Source organism: Manis pentadactyla, chromosome 6 (genome assembly GCF_030020395.1).
Source record: "Manis pentadactyla isolate mManPen7 chromosome 6, mManPen7.hap1, whole genome shotgun sequence".
NCBI lineage: Eukaryota > Metazoa > Chordata > Mammalia > Pholidota > Manidae > Manis > Manis pentadactyla.
In genome coordinates, this window is record NC_080024.1 from 67382400 (window position 1) to 67403669 (window position 21270).

Genomic DNA, 21270 nt, shown 5'->3' on the forward strand with positions numbered 1-21270 from the left:
CCGCCATCTTGAGCCGGAAGTCTTCCTCAGCTTATTTTAATGTGCAGCCAGAGTTAGGAGTACTAATCTAAGTAGAAGAGGCTAATCTTTAATATTTTTAAATGCAGGATGTTAGGGAGGTGGTCAAAATTTTATCTGAACCTTTGGAAGAATGAACATATCTTGTGTGTAATGAGGCTGGAGTGGAGATGATAACACATTAGATCTCATTTTGTTGTCACTTAAGGGGAGTGGGAAAGCAATAAGCACCCCTGGCCATGAAATATGGGAAAATAAAGGCCAAGAAAGCTAAAGTGTATATTCAGGTCCTACTGTGGGAGACAGAGTCACATTTCTTGTTCCAGCAAGCCAGGGGAGGGGCTTCCACAAATTTCTCACTGTCTATTACCCACACCTTTGTTGAATTAAAGAACAAGTTGACACAGGAATTCATTCTGTTTCCAGACACAACTCCAAGGGACTTTCCTTTCATCATGTTCTGCTTGTTAGTTCCCCTTAGTTGCTTTGTGGCTGTGATTCCTCAGGAGGCCAGGAGCCAGGGAAGAAAGCCTTTGGAAGGTCCTGAGCCCTCCTGATACCGAGGAGACTTTCCCACAAGGCAGGTAGGGTGTTGTCCATTTCCAAGAGTGTCACTGAGTGTTCACTGTTTCTAGGTTTATGTTTGCTAAGTTTTATGTTTTTAATTTTGGGCAACTTCTTGGAATAAAGCACTTGAGAACAATATGTCAGTTTTAAGAGATAAGCAGTCTAGAGTTGTTCCTGGCACACTTTGCACATTTTTCAGTGTTACAGGGATCAGGTGCATTCGGTAGAGGACAATGGAGGCTTTATTTGCAACGAAGGAAATGTTGATGCACATTATGGAGGTAGTGCCTAGGCTGTGGGCAGGAGAGCCCACTTATCTGTTCTTGGCCCTTGCCAAGAGCCTCACATAAATGACCAACACAGACCTCAGTGACATTGGCAAGCAGTGTTTTTCCTGGAGAGAGCAAAACCCTGACTAAAGGGTCGTGTGACCTTGGGCAAACTTCTAGTCAATTAGTAGCTTTGGAAAGTAAATGTTCTGAACAAGGTTCTCTCTAAGTTCTCTAGTTTTCAAGCTAGAACTTGGTTCAATAATTTGTCTCTACTTCAGTCTTCATTTGGAATTCAAACCATTTAAAACTCACAGCAGCTTACAGAACAGTTTCAGTAAGTTCTAAGCTTCTTATAGCAACTTCAAAGAAGGCAGATTCTATTACAGCATCTTAATTTTTATCTTCAGATCCTGTCTCTACCTACGTGAGCCACCAGGTACATTTTAGAAAATCTTTTTTGTTCTAAGTATCTTAAAGTCTGCCTGTCATCTCCAAGGCTGAAAGTTGCCATGAAGGGTTCCTTTTTGCAGGAAACTCTTGCAAACATTGTTTATAGATCCCAGGCTGCAGGGGCCTTTTATGGGACCCTGGGTCCATACCAGGTTTCCTATGGTGAATGAAGGGACCCTAATCAGAGGGTAAGGCTGGCTGGAGGACCAGGCAGTCAGCTGTGAAAAGCTGACAGCATCTTGCCAATTTCTGATGTGATGCAAGGCCCACCAATGGCCTGGATCAAAGAACAGATGAACCTAAAGGTAAAATAAATGTCTCAGAATTTCCCATTCTTTGAGAGTTGAATTTATTTTTTAATTGTAAAATATTCATAACGTAAAATTTTAAACTTGAATTTTTAATCTCAATCTAGTATCTGGAGTTAGTTGTTTTTTTTTTTTTTTGAGATGTCCCTTAGAAGGCTGCCTATAGTGGCTCTGAAAAATCACTGGCACACAGCATTTCTTCTAGTATTCTATGTCAGGCCTCATGAAAAGCTGGCAGGAGACACAGCCCTGCCCTGCCCCACGAGAAATGCTCTGGTCAGCGATGGTGGCCATGTGAGTCACCTTTCAGAATGGGCTCATCTGTGGTGTTCAGAATGTAAAGCCGCCCATGCTACTAATTTAAGCAAATGACTGCCAAGCCCTGGTTGAGGAGTCAGCTTTGGTGTCTTGGAAAGTGAAGTAGAGCTGGGACATGATCATTCCCCTAACCAGCTGGCTGACCTCGCAGAAGCTGTTAAACTTCTCTAAACTTCAGTTTATTATATAAAAAAAAAATGAGATAATGAACTCCATAGGATTCTCATGAGAGTAATATTGATTCATTCCCTTAACAAATACTGAATGAACATCTACTAGGTACCAGGAAATGATATCAAATAGTGGCAGCTAACATTTACTGGGCACTTTATGTAAAGTATCTCATTTAGTCTTCTTGGAAGCCTTATTTGGGAAGTCCTGTTTGTACCATTTAATGGATCAGAAAACAGAGATAACAAATGGGGAGATGCTTTGTAATTTATAAAGCACAACACATAGCACAGGATTGTAACCTTGCAAAATTGTTCCTCTACTTCCCCCATTTCAATTCTGTGGATTCTTGGCAACCTATTTATCTAACAGCAACAATAATAGTAGGTATTTATTGAATGTTTCTGTGGGGAAGTTGGGGTTCCTGTGGCCAGGGTCGTCATTGAACTTAAGCCACCTGATGATGTAACTGGCCTGTTGCTGGGCTACTGCTTCAACACCGTTAGGCAATAAGCTATTATTATGCTATATAGGGAGCTTGGCCCAGTGCTCTGGGCAGAGGCAGAGATGCTAGTGCTTGACCTACCACCGGAGAACAAGTTGGATAATAAACCCTCTCACCCCAAAGAAATCTTCTACTGTCATTTCTTTGTTTGCTCTGAGTCCACAGCAAACTTGCCTGGGGCTGAAACCCACTGGCAAGACAGTTTCCTATGTGCCAAGACCTCTTCTAAGCACTGTCCAAGTATTCACTCATTTCTTCAGACAGTCTGGTCCCTGGGTCTATGCTCCACATCCTTATGCCATACAGAGTCCTGACATCCATTGGTAAGGAAACATTTGCTCTAACCCACCCAGAAATAATGCCCTCCCCACCTCTGTCCTTACTTCCTGCAGGGAAAATAGGACTTTCTGACCAGGATTCCCACCTGGACTTAACAGCACCCATTGTGCATATAATAAGTGCATGTTTGCACATTTATGGGATGTTTACTGGAGATACAGTCACTGGTTAGTCATGGGACTATCTACCCAGGAGAGGGGTAGAGAGGAAACACACATTCTCTCCTCTTCCTGTGTTCTTGGTACAAAATTGGTCAGGCATCCACAATCACCAGGGACCAGCCTGCAGAGTTGCTCCCAGACCCTGGGAGCAGGGGGTGGGCTGCTGCCAGACAGAACGGAGCCATGGGGCCCAGTGTTCCTGGAAAATTAAGCCCAAGTGTGGAAGTAAGGAGTTTGGAGGGTGGGGAGTGAGGAGAGACTGAGACCTACTACCTAGAGGATTAAGCTTGTGCTGGGGAGCAGAACCTGTAGCTTGCCTGGAGAGTGCATTTGAGCCGGCTGTGTGAACCAAGCCGTTTGTGATTGCTGTGAGAATAACCATGGTAAACTCCTTTTCCTGCAACTTCTTGCCCTCGCCAAGGGCAGGGAACCCCCACCTCCTCCCAGAACTACACTGCCCAACAGCTTCTTAGTCATAAAATCTTTCTTAACTACAATAGGAACTTCCTGTTCGAAGGAAGACTTCAGTAACTTATATTCTATTAAAGGCAAATAAATCAGTATTGGCCTCCCTGCATTGCTATCTTGCCATTAGTTAATGCTAATGTGATTTAATAAGAGCCCTTGGAGGAGAGGGCTCTGGTACCTAAGCTACCTCCTCGTGCTGGACTGGCTCTGGGGCTGCTCCTTCTACCTCACTCTGACAAACCTTTCCAGCTCACCTTCGTTCTAGTCTTGCTGCACATTATAGTGGTCTTTTTTTGCATCTCTCCTCTCCCATGTGAGTGTCTTAGAGACAATGGCTAGCTTTCACTACTATATCCAGATACCCTAACATCAAAACTGGCACTTAATAGGTGCTGAACAAATGGTAGCTAAGGCACTTATTTGAAGTGAAAGAAAGTTAGAGGCTAAGGCAAGAAAGAATACATCAGTTTCTGAGCCTCCAGGGGAATATGAATGATCTCATGGGCACATATCTATCCTGCCTAGATTACAGGATTGGTCAGAGGAGTAATGTATATGATTACTCTAGTAGTAATCAGATGCCATTAAAATTTGTATCTTGACTTTTTTGTTTTAAGCTCCTGAGACTTACAAAGGCTTTAAATTAAATAGAATGGTTGAACATTTAAAAGACGGCTGAGAGGTTAACCTCATGCTGTTACAGAAGGATTACTGAGAGGAAATGAGCCATTACCTGTTGTAGGTAGAGAAGTTCTACCCCTTCTGTGTCATTTAATCCCTTAATTTAACAGTGCTGTTGTGCAGAAGAGGGCTGGTGAGAACTACTCCTGAAACTATTCTGGGTTTCTGGCCTTTTGAGACCAGAGTCTACTGAACAGTTAGCATATGCTATTCTACATTAAGGGTACTGTGTGTAGTATCACATTTGCAGGGTATAGGAACCTGAGACAGGTACTGTTATTAGCATCCCCATTTTATGGAGTAGGAAACTGAGGCACAGAATTAAAATAGCCTGCTCAAGATCACACAGCTAATAAGTGGCAGAGCCAGACTTTGAGCCCAGGAGGCTTCAATCTAGAGCCACATCTCTGCCCACTGTGAACACTGCTTGCTGGGTCATCTCTGTGACTGAGACACAGTGTAATGGAAAGAGACCTATCCCTGGTAGGAGACCTGATCTTAGTCCATGCTGACCCCGAATTGGCTATGTGATCTCAACAAGTTGCCTGTTTATTGTATTTCTTAAATGGGAGATTAAAGATCATTTTTTCAAACTCTTTCACAAAGGAAGACCCCCTTTTATTAATTCCATGGAACCCATGCTTTGAAATCTATCATCTATCAAAAGAACTGTATTAATCAAGCAACAGTTACTTTGTTTTCTTTTTAATTAAGTTTTATCAGTTTTAGTGAGGTCCTTCCTGTCCATTTTACCTTGTTTCTACCCTCTGTTTTTCTGCGTCACACCACAGATTATTTTTCTTTCTTAGTCTTAGCCAACATCTTTTATGTAAAAGTCTGTTTTGTTTAATTTGTCTCTCTACCTCCAGGATGTAAGCTTCTTTGTGGGCCAGCAACTTATCTGCCTTATTCACCTCTGTATTTAAGGTCTAGCACATAGAAGGTGCTTAATGAATTTGTTGAACTAATTATGAGCACTAATAAATCTGTTAGCGGATTCTATGAAAGGGTAGGAAAGCCATTTCAATTTGGCTTTTAAAAATATTGAAAACAACTCAAAGAGTTCCATTTCTGCTCTTTAAAAGTCTGTAGATTCAAGAGGCAGAGCCAACATGGTGGCGTGAGTAGGACAGCGGGAATCTCCTCCCAAAAACATATATATTTTTGAAAATACAACAAATACAACTAATCCTAAAAGAGAGACCAAAAGACACAGGACAACAGCCAGACTACATTAACACGTGCGAGAGCCCAGAGCCTGGTGAAAGGGGTAAGAGTCAAGCCCCGGCCCGGTGAGACCCGAGCACACCTCCCCCCAGCTCCCGGTGGGAGGAGAGGAGTTGAAGTGGGGAAGGAGAGGGAGCCCAGGACTGCTAAACACCCAGCCCCCAGCCATCCGCACCAGAGCGCAGACACGGTGCATGCATGGAGGGCTGGAAACTAGGGAAACAGGGCAGCAAGACCTCTGAGCGGGTTCCGAAGCTGATGCCCCTGTGACAAAGAAAAGCGAGTGCTTTTTGAAAGTCTTAAAGGGACAGGGATGCAACAGCTGGACGGAAACAACACAGGTCACAGCCCAGTGGCTGGAAATTACAGGGAAAACCGGGCACACTAACCCCTGGGCAACAGCTCTGAGACCCCTCACAGAGGTAAACAGCCAAACAGCCCCCTGTCCATTACCCCTCCCAGTACGGTGAAAGCAGAGAAGCAGCCTGAGGCTGGCCACGCCCTCAGAAAGGGAGCTTCCTCCATACCTGCCGGGCAAGATACAGAGACCCAGTCTACATGCAATTACCCAACACAAGCCACTAGGGGTCGCAGTTGTCCCAGTAAAGAAAGGCCAGGAGCAAGTGAAAAGTTTGGCCTTCCCAGCTGACAGTCAGTAGCACCTTTCAACATGAAAAGGCAAAAAAATATGATCCAGACAAGACTAACCCAGACAGCTTTGGCATCTGCTACATCTTCCCCTGAGAAGGAACCTGGGGAGATATATTTAACCAGTCTTCCTGAAAAAGAATTCAAAACAAAAGTCATAACCATCTGATGGACTTGCAGAGAAATATGCAAGAACTAAGGAAGGAGAATACAGAAATAAAACAAGTTCTGGAAGGACTTCAAAACAGAATGGACGAGATGCAAGAGACCATTAATGGACTAGAAAACAGAGAACAGGAACGCAGAGAAGCTGATGCAGAGAGAGATAAAAGGATCTTCAGGAATGAAAGAATTCTAAGAGAGCTGAGTGACCAATCAAAACGGAACAATATCCACATTATAGGGGTGCCAGAAGAAGAAGAGAGAGAAAAAGGGATAGAAAGTGTCTTTGAAGAAATAACTGCTGAAAACTTCCTCAAACCAGGAAAGGAAATGGCCTCTCAGACCACAGAAGTACACAGAACTCCCATGACAAGGGATCCAAGGAGGGCAACACCAAGACACATAATAATTAAAATGGCAAAGATCAAAGACAAGGACAAAGTATTAAAGGCAGCCAGAGGGAAAATAAAAGGTCACCTACAAAGGAAAACCCATCAGGCTATCATCAGACTTCTCAACAGAAACCCTACAGGCCAGAAGAGAATGGCATGATATACTTAATGCAATGAAACAGAAGGGCCTCAAACCAAGACTACTGTATCCAGCATGATTATCATTTAAATATGGAAGGATTAAACAATTCCCAGACAAGCAACAGTTGAGGGAATTTGCCTCCCACAAACCACCTCTACAGGGCATCCTACAGGGACTGCTCTAGATGGGAGCACTCCTAAAAAGAGCACAGAACAAAACACCCAACATATGAAGAAGGGAGGGGGAGGAATAAGAAGGGAGAGAAATAAAGAATCATCAGACTGTGTTTATAATAGCTCAACAAGCGAATTAAGTTAGACAGTAAGATAGTAAAGAAGATAACCCTAAACCTTTGGTAACCACAAACTTAAAGCCTTCAATGGCAATAAGTACATATCTTTCAATAGTCACCCTAAATGTAAATGGACTAAATTCATCAATCAAAAGACACAGAGTAATAGAATGGATAAAAACGCAAGATCCATCCATATGCTGCTTACAAGAGACTCACCTCAAACCCAAAAACATGCACAGACTTAAAGTCAAGGGATGGAAAAACATATTTCATGCAAACAACAGAGAGAAAAAAGCAGGTGTTGCAATTTAGTATCACACAAAACAGACTTCAAAATGAAGAAAGTAACAAAAGATAAAGAAGGACATTACATAATGATAAAGGGCTCAGTCCAACAAGAGGATATAACAATTATAAATATATATGCACCCAATACAGAAACACCAACATATTTGAAACAAATACTAATAGAACTAAAGGAGGAAATAGAATGCAATGCATTCATTCTGGGAGACTTCAACACAACACTCACTCCAAAGGACAGAGCCACCAGACAGAAAATAAGTAAGGACACAGAGGCACTGAACAACACACAAGAACACATGGACCTAATAGACATTTACAGAAATCTACATCCAAAAACAACAGGATAGACATTCTACTCAAGTGCACATGGAACATTCTCAAGAATAGACTACATACTAGGACACAAAAAGAGCCTCAGCAAATTCCAAAAGATTGAAATCCTACCAACCAACTTTTCAGACCACAAAGGCATAAAACTAGTAATAAACTGTAGAAAGAAAGCAAAAAGGCTCAGAAACACATGGAGGCTTAACAACACGCTCCTAAATAATCAATGGATCAAAGACCAAATCAAAATGGAGATCCAGCAATATATGGAAACAAACAACAACAACACAAAGCTCCAACTACTGTGGGATACAGCAAAAGTAGTCTTAAGAGGAAAGTATATAGCAATCCAGGCATATTTAAAAAAGGAAGAACAATCCCAAATGAATGGTCTAATGTCACAATTATCGAAATTGGTAAAAGAAGAACAAATGAGGCCTAAGTTCAGCAGAAAGAGGGACATAATAAAGATCAGAGATGAAATAAATAAAATTGAGAAGAATAAAACAATAGCAAAAATCAATGAAACCAAGAAATCTTCGAGAAAATAAACAAAATAGAAAAGCCTCTAGATAGACTTATTAAGAGGAAAAGAGAGTCAACACAAATCAACAGAATCAGAAACGAGAAAGGAAAAATCACCACGGAACCCACAGAAATACAAAGAATTCTTAGAGAGTACTATGAAAATCTATACGCTAGCAAGTTGGGAAACCTAGGAGAAATGGACAACTTCCTGGAAAAATACAACCTTCCAAGACTGACCCAGAAAGAAACAGAAAATCTAAACAGACCAATTACCAGCAAAGAAATTGAAGCAGTATTCAAAAAACTACCAAAGAACAAAACCCCCGGGCCAGATGGATTTATCTCAGAATTTTATCAGACACACATGGAAGACATAATACCCATTCTCCTTAAAGTTTTCCAAGAAATAGAAGAGGAGGGGATACTCCCAAACTCATTCTATGAAGCCAACATCACCCTAATACCAAAACCAGGCAAAGACCCCACCAAAAAAGAAAACTACAGACCAATATCCCTGATGAATAAAGATGCAAACATACTCAACAAAATGTTAGCAAACCGAATTCAAAAATACATCAAAAGGATAGTGCACCATGACCAAGTGGGATTCATCCCAGGGATGCAAGGATGGTACAACATTCGAAAGTCCATCAACATCATCCACCACATCAACAAAAAGAAAGACAAAAACCACATGATCATCTCCATAGATGCTGAAAAAGCATTTGACAAAGTTCAACATCCATTCATGATAAAAACTCTCAGCAAAATGGGGATACAGGGCAAGTATATCAACATAATAAAGGCCATTTACGATAAACCCACAGCCAACATTATATTGAACAGCGAGAAGCTGAAAGCATTTCCTCTGAGATCGGGAACTAGACAGGGATGCCCACACTCCCCACTGTTATTCAACATAGTACTGGAAGACCTAGCTACGGCAATCAGACCAAACAAAGAAATACAAGGAATTCAGATTGGTAAAGAAGAAGTTAAACTGTCACTATTTGCAGATGACCTGATACTGTACATAAAAAACCCTAAAGACTCCACCCCAAAACTACTAGAACTGATATCGGAATACAGCAAAGTTGCAGGATACAAAATTAACACACAGAAATCTGTGGCTTTACTATACACCAACAATGAACCAACAGAAAGAGAAATCAGGAAAACAACTGCATTCACACTTGCATCAAAAAGATTAAAATAATTAGGAATAAACCTAACCAAGAAGTGAAAGACTTATACTCTGAAAACTACAAGTCACTCTTAAGAGAAATTAAAGGGGACACTAACAAATGGAAACTCATCCCAGGCTCGTGGCTAGGGAGAATTAATATCGTCAAAATGGCCATCCTGCCCAAAGCAATATACAGATTTGATGCAATCCCTATGAAACTACCAGCAACATTCTTCAATGAACTGGAACAAATAATTCAAAAATTCATATGGAACCACCAAAGACCCCGAATAGCCAAAGCAATCCTGAGAAAGAAGAATAAAGTAGGGGGGATCTCACTCCCCAACTTCAAGCTCTACTCTAAAGCCATAGTAATCAAGACAATTTGGTACTGGCACAAGAACAGAGCCACAGACCAATGGAACAGACTAGAGAATCCAGACATTAACCCAGACATATATGGTCAATTAATATTTGATAAAGGAGCCATGGCCATACAATGGGGAAATGACAGTCTCTTCAACAGATGGTGCTGGCAAAACTGGACAGCTACATGTAGGAGAATGAAACTGGACCATTGTCTAACCCCATATACAAAAGTAAACTCAAAATGGATCAAAGACCTGAATGTAAGTCATGAAACCATTAAACTCTTGGAAGAAAACATAGGCAAAAACCTCTTAGACATAAACATGAGTGACCTCTTCTTGAACATATCTCCCCGGGCAAGGAAAACAATAGCCAAAATGAACAAGTGGGACTATATTAAGCTGAAAGCTTCTGTACAGCCAAAGACACCATCAATAGAACAAAACGGAACCCTACAGTATGGGAGAATATATTTGTAAATGACAGATCTGATAAAGGCTTGACGTCCAGAATATATAAAGAGCTCACATGCCTCAAAAAACAAAAAACAAATAACCTAATTAAAAAATGGGCAGAGGAACTGAACAGACAGTTCTTCAAAAAAGAAATACAGATGGCCAACAGACACATGAAAAGATGCTCCACATTGCTAATTATCAGAGAAATGCAAATTAAAACTACAATGAGGTATCACCTTACACCAGTAAGGATGGCTGCCATCCAAAAGACAAACAACATCAAATGTTGGCGAGGCAGTAGAGAAAGGGGAACCCTCCTCCTACACTGTTGGTGGGAATGTAAATTAGTTCAACCATTGTGGAAAGCAGTATGGAGGTTCATCAAAATGTGCAAAACAGACTTACCATTTGACCCAGGAATTCCACTCCTAGGAATTTACCCTAAGAACGCAGCAATCAAGTTTGAGAAAGACAGATGCACCCCTATGTTTATCACAGCACAATTTACAATAGCCAAGAATTGTAAGCAACCTAAATGTCCATCGATAGATGAATGGATAAAGAAGATGTGGTACATATACACAATAGAATACTACTCAGCCATAAAAAGAGGGCAAATCCTACCATTTGCAGCAACATGGATGGAGTTGGAGGGTATTATGCTCAGTGAAATAAGCCAAGTGGAGAAAGTGAAATACCAAATGATTTCACTCATCTGTGGAGTATAAGAACAAAGGAAAAACTGAAGGAACAAAACAGCAGCGGAATCACAGAACCGAAGAATGGACTAACAGTTACCAAAGGGAAAGGTACTGGGGAGGATGGGTGGGTAGGGTGGGATAAGTGGGGGGAAGAGGAAGGGGAGTATTAAGATTAGCATACATAATGGGGGTGTGGGGGGGAGGGTGTACAACACAGAGAAGACAAGCAGTGATTCTACAACATTTTGCTATGCTGATGGACAGTGAATGTAAAGGGTTTATAGGGGGGACCTGGTATAGGGGAGAGTCAAGTAAACATAATATTCTTCATGTAAGTGTAGATTAATGATAACAAAAAAAAAAGAAAGAAAAGGGCGATTACTCCCTGATAGGATAAAACTAACTGTAAATCAACAATTAATGCATGCTTTTAAATATCCTTAACTTTGATCACTTAAAGGGTGTTAGACGATTGGCTATGGAGGTTCATTTTTCTGATAATATTCCTTTCTCTTAAAAAAGAAAATAAAAAAAGCAGTTCCTGTGTGGTGACCTCCAAGGAGTTCTACACAATGGTATAAAGGGCATATCAAAGTGTAGGCAAAGGGTCTGTTTGTGTTTATACAGAGGATCAAAACCTAATAGGGCTACCCAGAAAATGAACTAAGATACGATATGAAGAAGAACTTCCAACATCAGCACTCTCTGGAAGACTCATACCAGAAGATGATCATCAAAAAACCTCAACAAAGATCCAGGCGCTGCTACAGCTGTAGATGCACTCATCCCACTGGTTCCTGGACTTGCCATGGGAATGAAGAAGGAGATATCTAAGCTGGCCTGTGCATACAGTAAAAAAACAAATTTGACTGGATCTATACTGTTGGAACTCAATCAAGAATTAGGAGAAGTGCAAGTTGTAGCACTCCAAATTCTTACAACTACAGACTATCTACTGTTAAAAGAACATATGGGATGTGAACATTCCCCAGGAATGGGTTGTTTTAATTTGTCTGATTTCTCTCAGACTGTTCAAGTACAGTTGGACAATATCCATCATATCATAGATAAATTTTCACAAATGCCTGGAATGCCTAACTGGTTTTCTTGGTTTCACTGGAGATGGCTGTTAATTATAGATTTGCTTTGGTTATGTAACTATATTCCTATTATGTTGATGTGTGTGCGCAATTTAATTAGTAGTTTAAAACCTATACATGCTTAGGTTACTCCAGAAGAAGATATGTCAAAGATATAATCAATCTTCCCATGTTTTCTTCTGCCTGCTACTTCTATAGCTTTTCTTCTTCCTTCCTAATTACAACCCTTAAATAGAATTCGTGCCTCATATCGAATTTACCGAGTATCATAATTCCTCCAAGTGGTAAAGATACCTTAAGACAAATGCTGGGCATAGAAGCCACAGGGCATAAATATGCCAAGAAGTAAAAAGCTAACCTTTTCAAACAATATGGCTTCTCTCTCACCAACTTCACAGTTCCCTGTATGGCCCCGGAAGATGACTGGTTAGCCAGAGATGGGTAAGATTTCTCAAGGGAGGAACAACCTAAGACAGGCACAGTTGCAGGGGGGCCATCAGGTGAGAAATTGGGCATCAACAGAGGTGAGGCTTAGAACCTCACCCCCCTGTTCTGAGAGAAATCTGCATCCGTGGATGTTTTATTGCCCTTGTCTAGCTTGGAATAACACATAGTCTACAGGCACACACCTGATCATCTACATTTGCTCTCTTACAACACTAAACTATGTTTTCTACCTTTATCTTGCATCTACCTACCACCTCAGCATTTTATTAAAAAAATAATAATAATAATAATAAAGGGAGAAATGTGGTATCCACATATAAATCAAGTATAAAAATCAAACAAATATTCATATTTGAACTGATTGTTTATAGTTCATAATGCGTGATCAAAACCAAAAGTTTCTGTGATGACTGCCCTTGCACTGTTCACCAAGTAAGAACTGATTCACTATGTAAGAACTTGTTCACCATGTAAGAACTTGTTCGTTATGCTTCAGAAGATTGGAGACTGTTGAGAATTAGGCTTGGGGTGGATTAATGATGGTGCATTGAGCATTGACTCCCCTATACAGAATTTTATTGTTGTTAACAACCATTTGATCAATAAATATGAGAGATGCCCTCTCAAAAAAAAAAGTCTGTAGATTCCAGGTTGGAAATTGCTGGATAGAATGACCTGTAAGCTCCCAACTGCTTCTAAAATTTCATAATCCTGTGAGTTTTCCTTTGTGAAGCCAACTAGAGAGATTCACTGAAGCTGGACATACCCAGTCTTTCCCACACTGATGCAATTCATGCTCTGGTGCCACCTGCTAATACCTGCGTGACTCTAGGCAGGATAACCCTTAAGGCCAGGCAACACAGCCTACCTATAATCATGGTGGGGAGATCCCATGGAAAACTGCTCTAAAGATCTCAGTTGATGGCAAACCTATACACTTTGTACTTGTTAATGTACAGGTTGAAGGAGTTGAATAGGAAATTTTTCATCCCCTCTCATATGTATATACATGGAAGATGTTTGGATTTATCCCTTATGAAACTAAATATTAATATTATAGGATGTTTATATAATATTTAAGAATGTTCTGGAAATCCATGCATACAACTGTAAGGATGGGTAGGACAAAGGCAGGATGGGGCAGAGGGAGAAGCTGAACTCTGACACAGTTGCCATGGATGTCTTGGCCAGTTCTACCAGATGCTCTGGAGCTAGGTACTGTCCTTCTGAGTTGTCCTTCACTGAGGCTGGGGCCAAGCATTTAATCTCTATGTCAGTCACACACTGGCCACCAACTACCTTGTTAGTCTGTTCAGGCTGATGTGACAGAATGTCATAGACCGGGTGGCTTATAAACAACAGAAATTTATTTCTCATGGCTCTGCAGGCTAGGAAGTCCAAGGTAAAGACACTGACAGAATCAGAGTCTGGTGAGAGTCTACTTCCTGCTGTGTAGACAGACAAGCATCTTCTTTTTGAGTCTCACATGGCAGAAGGGATAAGGGAGCTCTGCTCTCTGGGGCCTCTTTTATAAAAACACTGATGTCATTCATGAGGCTCCACCCTCAAGACCTAATTACCTCCCAAAGGCCCTACCTGCAAATACCATCACACTGGGGAATAGGTTTTCACATAAGAATTTCGTGGGGACACATTCAGTCTACAGTCACACCCTGGGTAGAGCAGCACGCCCTCAGCTCAGTGACCAGGGGGGCCTCTGCAGCTGGAGGACAGCGGCTCTGGAAAGAGCACCAGCTGAGTCTTCTACTTCTAGCTGATGCTGCCGCATATCTGAGTGCACCTGATTTGCCAGAATGGAGTAGAAGAGAATGATATTCCCTGCCAGGACTGTGTTGCATTTAGCAAAGGATGAATCCACCTAAAAGCAATGATGGCCTGGCTCTCCGACTGCCAGACTTCCTGGGAGCAGCCAAACCGAAAGTCAGCGCTAGAGGAAGTTTCCTGCCCCACCTCTCTTTCCTCACCTTCTGGCTTCCCCTCCCCCTCTCTTCTGCTTTAGCTGCAGCAAAGCTGCAGAAGCAGCAAGCAGCCTTGGAGGCGTGTGAAGTTGGTTCGTTTGGCCTTGCCTGACAAGGAGGCTAAGGGGGCAGAGAGGGAAGGGAGTTGCACCTCCAGTGGGAAAGGTGAGGCCTGGCAGAGGTGAAGGGGTGGGGTGGGCGTCCTCTTTCTGGCTCAGAGTCCTCTTGCTGATCAGAACTACACATGGGATAGCTGGTACGCATGGAGGAAACAGCCGGCAGTCTTCTGAGAACACGAACTTACAAGGGGGTCGGGGGCACCAAAGCTGTGCACAGCGCAAGAGAGGCCTCCTCATCTTGTGGACACAAAGGGTGCTACTCTGAGATCAATATTAGCAGAGGAAGTGTGTCCCAGGGTTTCTTTTTTTTTTGCTTTGTTTGTTTCTGAAGAACAATGAATCACCCTAAAGAAGGAAACAGAGAATCAATTCTAGAAAGGTCTGGGTGAAAGGAAAGGAGCGACACACAGCAACAATTCACCGGAGAATTCCGCTTTATTAGGGAAAGGTGCTGGGTTATATAGGAAGGGGCATGAACTGATTGAAGTGTCACTTCTATGGGGCTGGTGGCTATTGGCTAGGTGCTGGGATTAGGGGGGTGAGGGGTGATTGGGGTTCAGATGGCGCCGGCGGGAACCGAGGACCCGGAAGAGAAGCAGGAGGTTCGCCATCTTATGGGTGGGGGCCCTTCATTCCCCCTTTCTCCTCTATGGGGTTGTGGACATTGCTTTCTCACTGACTGCTTCCTGCTGAACAGGGGCGGAGAAGGGAGTGAGAGCTTGAGGACTGGGAGGAAAGAGTTGATAGGACTTCCCACAGTAAGGACGAGTAGATGTGGACTTCTTCAGGTTGGAAATCAATGAAGGTTCCCTGTAACCATAGGTCGAGGACTTGTTGATTCTAATGGTGCCAAGAGGATACGGGTGCCAGAAGCCAGGCGTCTGCGGCCGTTGTTTCCAGGAACAGTTTCCAGCGGAGAGAGGGGTCCATCTCAGCGTGTGGTGAGGAGGTTATGTGAGTGTGAGGGATCTTCTGTGGCTAAAAGATGGTAGTTCCTGAGTAAAAGCTGGTTGAAAGTTAGATTAGAGATTTTACCAACTTGGGATTTGATAAACTTTACAAGGCAAGAAGAGACAGGCGAGGAGAATGATTATTATAGGGCCTGCAATGGGCCACAGCCAGGTGAGGAAGGGGTTTGTTAGTTATTGAAGAAAATGGGTTGGAGGAGTAATACTGTGGGTACTGGGAGTTACCCATGTAGTGAATGGCGCAAGACCAGTAGGGACATCCCCCGTAGGTGTCTGGCCATCGCCTGCAACAGGCTTTTTTTTGGTCATAGAGGAAGCAGAGGTAGGGAGAATAAAGGTAGCTGCTAGTGAACACTTTGGTGGAGGGAGGAAAGTGGAGGTATAAAGGCTTGGAGCTTTTCAGAGGGCAGTCTGATGTGGCAATGGTGGCAGTAATTTTTGTTTGATGCTGTGTGTAAGTCTGTCTGACTTTGAATCGCCATACAAAGGAGGCTGGGTGGCAGGAAAGACAATAGGAATGAGGAAAAAAAGCGAGAGAGCGCGAGGGAGCAGTAAAGGAGGAAAAAGTCATGATTCAGGTATGGATGGCAAAGGGGGGTGAACGGGATTTTGGAGGAAAGAGGACAGTAAGGTCAGGAGTCTGGAGGGAGGGAGAGTCTGTAAACTTTTGTAGGTTAAGAGATCCTTTAGGTGATGTGGGGACAGAATGGTAAGGGGTGCCCCGAATGTCAGTTTATGAGCTTCCTTCTGCAAGAGCTGTCCAGCGGCTAATGCCCATAGGCAGGGGGCCCATCCCTGAACTGTGGGGTCTAATTGCTTGGAAAGATAAGGTACTGGGGCAAAGGATGGGCCATAATATTGGCCTAGGACTCCTAGAGCTTGACTGGACCTCTCATGAATGTATAATGAGAAGGGCTTCGACAAATCAGGAAGATGGAGAGCTGGGGCTTCCACAAGGGCTCGACGGAGCTTAATGAAGGAGTGTCGGGGTGAGGAGGATAATAGTTCTTCAGGGGGGCCGTTGCTGAGGTCGTATAGGGGTCTTGCCAACAGGGAGAAGTTAGGGATCCATGCTCTAAAATACCCAGCCAGGCCTAGAAAGGAAAGGGTTTCTGTCTTGGTTTTGGGAATGGGCAGGTCAGAGAGGAGCCATTTTCTGTCTAAGGTAATGGACTTTCTTTGTTGAGATAGAAGGAATCCGAGGTAAGTGACAGAAGGGGAAGAGATTTGAGCTTTGACGGGGGATACCCGGTAACCTCTGGAAGCTAGAAGGTTAAGTAGGGAGGCAGTGTCAAGTTGAGACTGTTCCCACGAGGGACTGCAGAGTAGAAGATCGTCCACGTATTGTAATAAGGTGGACTCGGAGTGATCATGATGAAACTGTTTGAGGTCCTGAGCTAGAACCTGTCCAAAACTATGGGGACTATCTTGGAAGCCTTGTGGCAAAACTGTCCAAGTGAGTTGTTCAGAATGTCTTGTGTATGGGTCCGTCCAGGTGAAGGCGAAAAAATCTTGGGAGAAGGGGTCCAGAGGGATAGAAAAAAATGCATCCTTGAGATCTAGGACTGAGAAGTGGGAGGCTGGGGCAGGGATCTGTGATAAAAGGGTGTATGGATTTGGGACTAAGGGATGGATAGGGATGATGGCCATGTTGATGAGGCGAAGGTCTTGGACGAGGCAGAAAGATCTGTTGGTTTTTTTAACAGCTAATATGGGGGTATTAATCGGGGAGTGAGTGGGTCTGAGGTAATTTTTGTTTAAAAGATCTTGAATGGTGGGTTGGAGGCCTATGAGGGCTGAAGTGGTTAGGGGGTATTGGGCCTGACAGATATACTGAGAGTGGTCATGTAATTTGATAGATGCAGGAGGACATAGAGCCATGGAAGGGCTTGTAATGTCCCAAATTTTGGGATTTACAGGATGTATGAGGGCGGAACTGGAGCTTTCATTGGGTAGAGGGGCGGGTCGTCGGCTATGAGGGCCATTAGAAAGGGAGTACTGGGGGCTGTGGGAGTGGATATAGTTATGGTAACATGGAGGAGAGCAAGGATGTCCCGTCCTAGTAAGGGGATGGGACACTGGGGCATAACCAGGAAGGAGTGGGAGAAAGGTATGGGATTGTCTTGGATTGTGCATAAAAGGGGGGGTTTAATGGGAAAATCTGTTTACCTCCTACCCCGACTATAGGAGTAATGGCTGGCATGGTAGGGCCCCGGTATTCTCGCAAGACTGAGAAGGTGGCTCCTGTATCTAGGAGGAAGGAGATGGAGCGACCGTCTACTATTACAGTAACCCTGGGCTCCTGTTTGGTGATGGAAATGGTCGGGCGAGAAGCCCCCGGGCCCCGTCAATCTTCCTCTGCCAGCCCCACTACGGCGGCTTAGGATGGGGGTTGTTCGTCCAGCCTCCCCTTCGGGTGGCTGGGCAATCAGACCCCCAGTGGCCCTTTTTGTGCCATCTGGGATATGGGGTGGTAGGAGATCTGGAGGAGGGGCACACCCTTGACCAATGTCCTTCTTGTCCGCACTTGAAACAAGCTCCTGGGTAGGGGGGCTTGTTTGTAGAAGGGTGCCCAGGTTGTGGTTTTATCAGCTGGGCCAACATTTGGAAATTGGCCTGATCAGCCTTTTATTTACGGCGTTCTTTCTCCTCCTCCCGGTTATGGAAGACTTTAAAGGCCACTGTTAGGATCTCAGTCTGTGGGGTAGCGGGGCCCTGTTCTAACTTTTTGAGTTTAGCTTTAATGTCAGGGTAGCTTTGTGCTAGGAAGTATGTCATAAGGACATGTCTCCCGTCAGGCGTTTCTGGGTCCAGGCTGGTAACTGTAATAGGGCTTGAGTGAGTCTGTCTAAGAACTAGGAGGGAGTTTCTTCCCTCCTTTGAATTATGTCTTGGAGCTTTTGAAAATTGACTACTTTACGAGCTGCCTTTTTCAGACCTGCTATTAAGCAGCAGGCAAAGATATCTCGAGAGCGGAGACCCACGGCAGTGGGGGACTGAAGGGTTCTGGCTCAGTCTGTGGGGGAGAAACAGGTGATGGGGGCAAAGACAGAGGAGGCTCTTGGAACTTAGTTAGAGGGCGGCTGAAAGGCTCAGGCTTGATCTGCAGGGGGGTGAGGTGGGGGAGGAGATGGTGGTGGAGGAAGGGGGAGGGGCTGAAGTAGGAGAGGAGGGGGAAGGGAGTGGGTGGGAAGCTTTTGCAGGGGAGACGGCTTGCAGGCTAGGAGAACTTGGGGGTAGGCAGGGGGAGGAGGCGGCGGCGGCAAGGGAGGCGGGAGGAGGAGGCAGAAAGCTTCGGTATAGGGAATCTCCTTCCATTTTTTCAGGCGCTGGCAGTAGTTAAAGAGATCGCGAGTGATGTTAGGATCAAGAGCTCCCCCTGCCGGCCATTGGTTGTTATTGTCTAGGGGGTATGTCGGCCAATCTTGGGAGCAGTATTTACGGAGAAGTTTTGGTTTTATATCAGGCGTCAGGGAGAGGGTGGCTAGATGCTTGAGCAGGCATTCAAGAGGTGAGCTTTCAGGGAGGGATGAGGAGGCTCCCATGGCTAAAGGACAGAGAAGGAGACAAACAGGGGAAGACGAACGGAGATCCTCGGACTGGGAACAGACCGCAAGGAGACAAAGGGCATCCCCGGTGATCCTTGGTGGTCTGCGGAAACTCGTATACGAGTCGGTTTCTTAGGAAGTGTGGGTCGTCACCCAGACTTCTCTAAGAAGGCAGAGTGCCGGAGTCCGAGGTACCTAGTACTAGGGATTTTCAGTGGAAGAAATTTTTGGTGGAAGGAACAGAAGGAAGAGGGTGGGAAAGGGAGCATTTTCATCTGCAAAGGAGTCACCTCGTTTATGGCTGTTGGAGGAGGGGTCTGAGGGTCTGCCGCAGCCGTGAAGGCCTAAGGCGGGGAGAGTTCCCTCCTCGTCGGGGAAGAGCGGCCCACTCCGGGGGAAAACTTACCCAAAGGCCAAAGAGAAGCGGTGAGTGTGAGGAGCCAGTGCCGGAAAAAGAGGACGAGGGCAAGCTGCTGCTGGTGTCGGGGGAAGACGGGGCCCAGTTGGGGTGTCCTGGCTCCCGGGTTTCGGCACCAATGAAAGGAAAGGAGCAACACACAGCAGCAATTCACTGGAGAATTCCACTTTATTAGGGAAAGGTGCTGGGTTATATAGGAAGAGGCATGAGCTGATTGAAGTGTCACTTCTACGGGGCTGGTGGCTATTGGCTAGGTGCTGGGATTAGGGGGGTGAGGGGTGATTGGGCTTCAGGTGGTGCTGGCGGGAACCGAGGACCCAGAAGAGAAGCAGGAAGTCCGCCATCTTATGGGTGGGGGCCCTTCACTGGGGAGGGAGATTGCTGGCCTTGCCTTAAGGTGCCTACGTTCAGACTCATGGGAACCTCTGCCTCTCTAGATGTCCTTACTTCTTTAATTCATTGACTAGAAAGTGTGCATGTCCTGTGCTTGATTGCAAAGGGAGTTTGTATTTTCCAGTGTGGGGAATGGGGTGGGTAAAATACACCAGTCCTTCAGATTCCAGGTAACTTCTTTTGAGTGAATCTGTTACTCTTAAGTGTTTCATTTGAAGATGGGACTATCTATATAATGACTTGCCACTTTGACAATGACTTGTTTCTGAGGCTTCACGGAAGCTTGGGAAAACCTCTAATTAGATCTGTGGAGGCTGTGATCATAAAGACAGCCCCCAGTTCATATATGCCCCATGGCTCCTAGCCCTCCTGTCCCCTCTACCCTCCCCTTGGCTTGGGGGAGATGGGGGCCTCGGGAGAGTCTGCAAGTCGAGGAGACAAGAAAGGGAAGTGGCTGACCAGAGCAGGAACAGCCTGGGGCCACTGTGCCCAGGTTTCTGCCCCCATCCGGGGCAATGGGCTGGGAACTGGGAAGCTCTGCTCCCAGATGCCTGGGCCCAGTGGGGGAAGACATGGACTCGGGTATCCCAGAGATCCCAGCTTGGAGTCCTAACTTCACTGCTTGCCCAGCATATTCTTGCAGTGTGCTACTTAATCTGTAGGCACCTCAGGTTCTTTTCCTGAGGAAAACAGGGGTATGAGAGTAAGCAGGCCCCTAGGCTATTATGAAAACCAGATGAGATGATGCAAGAGAGTGGGAGTTTGGCGGAGACAGAGACACGGGTCTCCTTAGTGCTACAGCCCTAGTGCTCATGTCACTGTTCTCAGTGCTCAAGTATTTGCTGAAAACTTGACCTGGAGCAACACAGCTGCTGTTACTCTGCTGAGGTGGCCTCTCTGCATCCCGCTACTTCCCCATCTGAACACCTACCAGGGGTCTGCGCCATGCTCGCAGGAGGGCCAAAGTACAGGCTGCCCTCACATTTCATCGTGAGTTGATTTTGCTGGTTTCCTCCTATGACTAAGCAGGATGCAGATCTCTGCGGAGGGACTGTGGATCGGGGCAGCAGCTCCGACGTCGGTGACTGCCTGCTAAGGAGTGGGCCAGGCCTGGGGTACGAGCTGAGGGGTTTCAAACGGCAGAGTCCTGGAGTGCTTGCGGAGAGGCTGGTGACCGCTGGGGCAGGGGTGCGGGCTAGAGATGGCGGAGGCCCAGAGAGCATTCACAGGACAGGGCCTGGCCTGCACCCAGGAGGCAGAAAGATGCTTTCTTTTTCTTTTTTCTATATTCTTCTCCCT

At 44.8% G+C, this 21270-nt stretch overlaps 1 protein-coding gene across 2 annotated transcripts in view; it reads left to right on the forward strand.

Moving 5' to 3' along the window:
- The first annotated feature begins 464 nt into the window (after window positions 1-464).
- The window catches only part of ABCB11 (ATP binding cassette subfamily B member 11), a 206389-nt gene continuing 185583 nt past the window's right edge, over window positions 465-21270 (forward strand). The window contains exon 1 of one of the 2 annotated variants that reach the window (XM_057503940.1): window positions 465-602. The gene's annotated coding sequence lies outside the window, so the exon portion shown is untranslated. The remainder of the gene's footprint in view (window positions 603-21270) is intronic. The other variant, XM_057503944.1, reaches the window with a different exon arrangement.